Source organism: Macrotis lagotis, chromosome 1 (genome assembly GCF_037893015.1).
Source record: "Macrotis lagotis isolate mMagLag1 chromosome 1, bilby.v1.9.chrom.fasta, whole genome shotgun sequence".
In the NCBI taxonomy this organism is placed as follows: domain Eukaryota; kingdom Metazoa; phylum Chordata; class Mammalia; order Peramelemorphia; family Peramelidae; genus Macrotis; species Macrotis lagotis.
In genome coordinates this window covers 810,616,509-810,621,193 of record NC_133658.1, presented here as the reverse complement: position 1 = coordinate 810,621,193, position 4,685 = coordinate 810,616,509, and the positions used below count along the sequence as shown (strand labels likewise).

The following is a 4,685-nucleotide window of genomic DNA, read 5'->3' as shown; positions in this document are numbered from 1 at the left end:
GGGCTCTTGGGCTCCCTTCCCCAGAACTGAGCAAGCATGGGAAAAGGCTACCGGAAGCAAACTTTCCTTAGATTTATCTCTAGGTGTAAAACGTAGCTTTTAAAAGCTAAGGGTTTCAAATGAATACCAGAAATCTACACAGAAACAACATTTTCTTGGACGGCTAACCTTAGGCATACATGGGGGCTAAACATTTCTTAGAATTCAGAGTAGTGACTAGAGAAGGTATTAATATTTATAAAAGTTTTTCTCTATGGTGGAGGAAGTTAATAATTCCATAGTATCAAATGCTCTCTTCTGTGATAAATGTTAAAGTAAATGCAGAAAGCGTGTATTTACTTGTTCAGTTACCAGTGCTGTTGATGCAAAATAAAAACCAGCCCAAACGAAAAACAAAAATGTACTTTAAAACCTACCCAACTCAGTTCTCATTAGCTGGAGATGGTGCTCACACTGCGAACAAATCAAAGAATGGAATCGAGATCCGGACTTTATAATCAATATGTATGTATGTGCACACATACATACTTAAAATAGCCACACAAATGACTGATTGATTATTGCGCTTCATCCTCAGGACAGGAGTGCCAGGTCGGCGACTCCTCATAAAAGGTGATGACTATCTGGGGACATTTCAGGTTTGCTTCTTGGGCCAGCACCAAGCCGGCCTCATCGGAATCTTTCCACTTCATGAGAAACATCAGCTCTCCACCGCTGTCTGTGGCACCAAGGATTCGTTCCGGATCAAGGCCCCCGAGCAAAACCCCTTGGTTTGTCAGCAGACTCGCGCTTCTTCTTGGGCTTGCTATCATCTGACTCCCTGTCGGATAAAGACTTTCTCTTGGTGCCATCTTTTTCTTTACCAGCCTTCTGAGAATTCAGAAAGGCTTCAATTAACTCTGGACAATCTAAGCGTTCTTCGGGTTCCCACGTATTACCGGCATCTGTAAATCCTTTCCACTTTAAGAAATATTCCACTTTCCCATTCACCAAGCATCGATCCAAGACCTTCTCCACTACAAAGTCCTCAGGCTCTGCTTCCTCCACTTTCTTGCTCTTGCCATTCTGTTTCTTTTCCATCTTTTGCAGCGTCGTTTTCTTGGAGGTCATCTTTCCTGCAGACCCAGGAGCTGCCGCCGCCGCCCGCCTGCCGAAGCGAGCAAGGGAGCGGATGCCCGGCCGGGCTGCCGCTGCCAAGGATGGAGCCGGAGGAGGAGGAGGAGGAGGAGGAGGAGGAGGAGGAGGAGGAGGAGGAGGAGGAGGAGCTCAACACCTTCAATTTCAATCAATATATAGCATGGAAACAATGTAAAGATTATCCGAGAGCCTTCTGCAGGGGAATGGGGGAAGGAAGGGAGGGTGGGAAAAATTGTGAAATCCAAAACTTTACAAAAATTAATATGCAGAAACTACTATTGCATATAATTGGAAAAAAATATTAATTAAAAGAAACAAGTCCACAGCAGAACAGAAAATAAATTATCTTCTAATACAAAACTCAAGGAATGAATGAAAACAGTAAAGGAAAAAAACAAAAGCAGCATAAACTGTTTACATTCCTATATAAGGAAGATGATAGCACAAATTCTTGATAATTATATCAGGACAGCAGTAGTATACTTAGATATAGGGTGTGAACTTCATTGATTTTGATGCAATATCAAAAAACAAGGCATAACAGGATTTTACTAGGAAAAGAAGGAAGGGAGAGGCAGTACAGGGTAAATTACATCTCATGATGATACACAAAAGACCTATTTTTGTAGAGGGAAAAGAAAGAAGGAGTAAACATTGATTGAATTTTACTCTCATCTTATTTGCCTCAAAGAGAATAACATGTATTCCCAGTTGGATTTAGAAATTTATCTTACCCTAAAAGTGAATAGGAAGGGAAAGGAGAATGAAAAGGGAATAGGAGGGAAGAAGTAAATGGAAAGAAAAATAGAGTAATGATAGAAAAGAGAGTAGCTTGAGGGAGGTGGTAGTGAATAACAAAATACTGATGAGAAAAGATAGGGTGGGAGAAGAGAGAAAAGTAAAAATGAGGAAAACTAGGATGGAGGGAAATGCAGATTTAGTAATCATAATTGTGAATGGGATGAACTCTTCCATAAAACAGAAATAGAAAGAAGAGTGATTCATTGAAAAAATCCTACAATATGTTGTTTACCAGAAACATATTTGAAACATGGAGAAACAAGCAAAATAAAAGTCTGGAACAGAATAAATTTACTTCAGCTGAAGTAAAACAAAACCAAAAAAAAACCCACCCCAAAACACTGGGACAACACTTCTGATCTCTGACAAATCAAAAGTAAAAATGAATTGATTTAAAAGAGATTAGGGGGGGGAGGCTAGGTGGCGGTAGTGGATAAAGTACAGGCCCTGGAGTCAGGAGTACCTGGATTCAAATCTGATGTCAGACACTTAATAATTACCTAGCTGTGAGGCCTTGGCCAAGCCACTTAACCCCATTTGCCTTGAAAAAACCTAAAAAGAAAAAAGAAACAAAAAGATAGAGATTAGGAAGGAAAAGCATTTTTCTAAATGGCACCAAAGTCACTGAACCAATATCAATACTAAACATATTCACCAAGTGGTATAGCATCCAATTTCTTTGAGCAGAAGTTAAGTTAAAGGAAGAAATCGGCAGGAAAACTATACTGTGGTTTACCTCAACTTCCATATCACAGAATTAGAGGAATACAACCTCAAAATGAATAGTAAAAAAAGTTAAGGAGGTGAATAGAATTGTAGAAAATTTAGATATTATAGAGGTCTGGGGAAAACTGAATGATGATGTAAAGGAATGTATTTCTTGGAAGGATATGGCACCTACACAAAAATTAACAATGTTTTAGGCATAAAAATTCACAAACAAATACAGAAAGGCAGAAATATTAGATGCATCCTTTTTTAGATCATTACACAATAAAATTATTTTTCCCAATTGATATTTTATTTTTCCAATTACATGTTATGTTCATATGAATATTTGTATGACATAATTTACTTCCATCCTCTCTTCCCACCCCCTTGTCTCATGTTTAGCATATTTACAGATTAGGCATTTTCTTTATGAGGAATGAAGACTAAGAGAAAATAAAGAATGCCTTGAGATAGAAAAGTTTAAATATTTTAAAAAAGTGAACATAGTATTCATTTGGATTCTTTAGGGGTTTATTTTGTTTGTTTTTGTTTTGTTTTTCTTCCTCTGGATGTAATTGGCATTATCCATAACAGGTTTCCCTGGGTTGTTGTAGCTCTCTGATCTGCTGAGAGGACCTGCATTCATCAAAGTTGATCAACTCACAATGTTGTTAATGTTCTCTTGTTTCTGCTCCCATCACTCATCAACATTTCCTGTAATTCTTTCCATGCTGCCCTGGAGCCTGGCCATTCATGGTTTCTTATAGAACAATAGTATTCCTGAACATTCATATGTAATTACTTGTTCAGTCATTCTCCATTTGATAGAAATCTACTCAATTTCTAATTCTCTGCTATTTTAAAAAGGGCTGCTATGAATACTTTGCAAATGTGGAACTTTTCTAAGTTTTTAATTTCTTCTGGATGAAGGCCTAGTATTGCTATTTGGGTATAGTTCCAAATTGCTTTCCAGAATTGTTGGATGAGTTCACAACTCCATCAATAATGCATTAATGTCCCAATCCCCCCACAACCTCTCCAACATTAATCATTTTCCCTTTTTGTCATCTTAGTCAGTCTGAGAGGTGTGAGGTGGTAGCTCATAGTTGTTTTAATTGGCATTTCTCTAATCATTAATGATTGGGAATAATTTTTCATCTGAGTTTATATAGCTTTAATTTCATTATTTGGAAACTTCCTGTTCTTTCTTTGACCATTGATCAATTGAGGAATGACTTATAACCTTATAAATATGATTCAGTTATCTCTATATTTTAGAAGTGAGACCTTTATCAGAACCCCTGACTGTGAAAAATTGTCTCCTAGCTTTCTGTTGTTCTTCTAATTTTCACAGTATTGTTTTTATTAGTGCAAAAGCTTTTCAATTTAATATAGTCAAAATCATTCATTTTCCAGTTTGTAATGTGTTCTATTTCTTGTTTGGTCATAAATTTCTCCCCTTGCTATAGATTCAATTGATGGAGTATTTCTTGTTCTGTTAATTGGTCTGTGGTATTGCCCTTTTTATCTGAATCTTGTACCCAGTTTGATCTTATTTTGGTATAGACTGTGAGATATGGGTCTATGTCTAGTTTTACCAAATTATTTTCCACTTTCTCCAACAACTTTTGTCTAATAAGAAGTTCTTATCCCAGAAACTAATGTCTTTGGGTTTCTTTAAAAGTATATTAATATAAGGGATGGCTAGGTGGCACAGTGGATAGAACACTGGCCCTGGAGTCAGGAGTATCTGAGTTCAGGTTGGACTTCAGACACAGCTAGCTCTGTGGCCTTGGGCAAACCACTTAACCCCATTTGCCTTGCAAAAACCTAAAAAAAAAAGTATATTACTACTGTTTCTTTTAAATCCATCCTAATCCACTGGTCTATTGTTTTCTTCCTAACTAGGATCAGGCAGTTTTGATGATTGCTACTTTATAGTAATGCCTAAAGCATTATGGTAGAACAAGGTCACAGTCCTTTATTTGCATTTTTTCATCAGTTCCTTTAATATTATTGACCTTCTGTTGCTCCAG

General features: G+C 37.2%; 1 pseudogene; it reads right to left on the bottom strand.

Annotated features, from left to right (window-relative positions):
• Nucleotides 1-557: 557 nt before the first annotated feature.
• LOC141488726 (chromobox protein homolog 3 pseudogene) lies at nucleotides 558-1,110 on the bottom strand (annotated as a pseudogene).
• Between the last annotated feature and the right edge of the window lie 3,575 nt (nucleotides 1,111-4,685).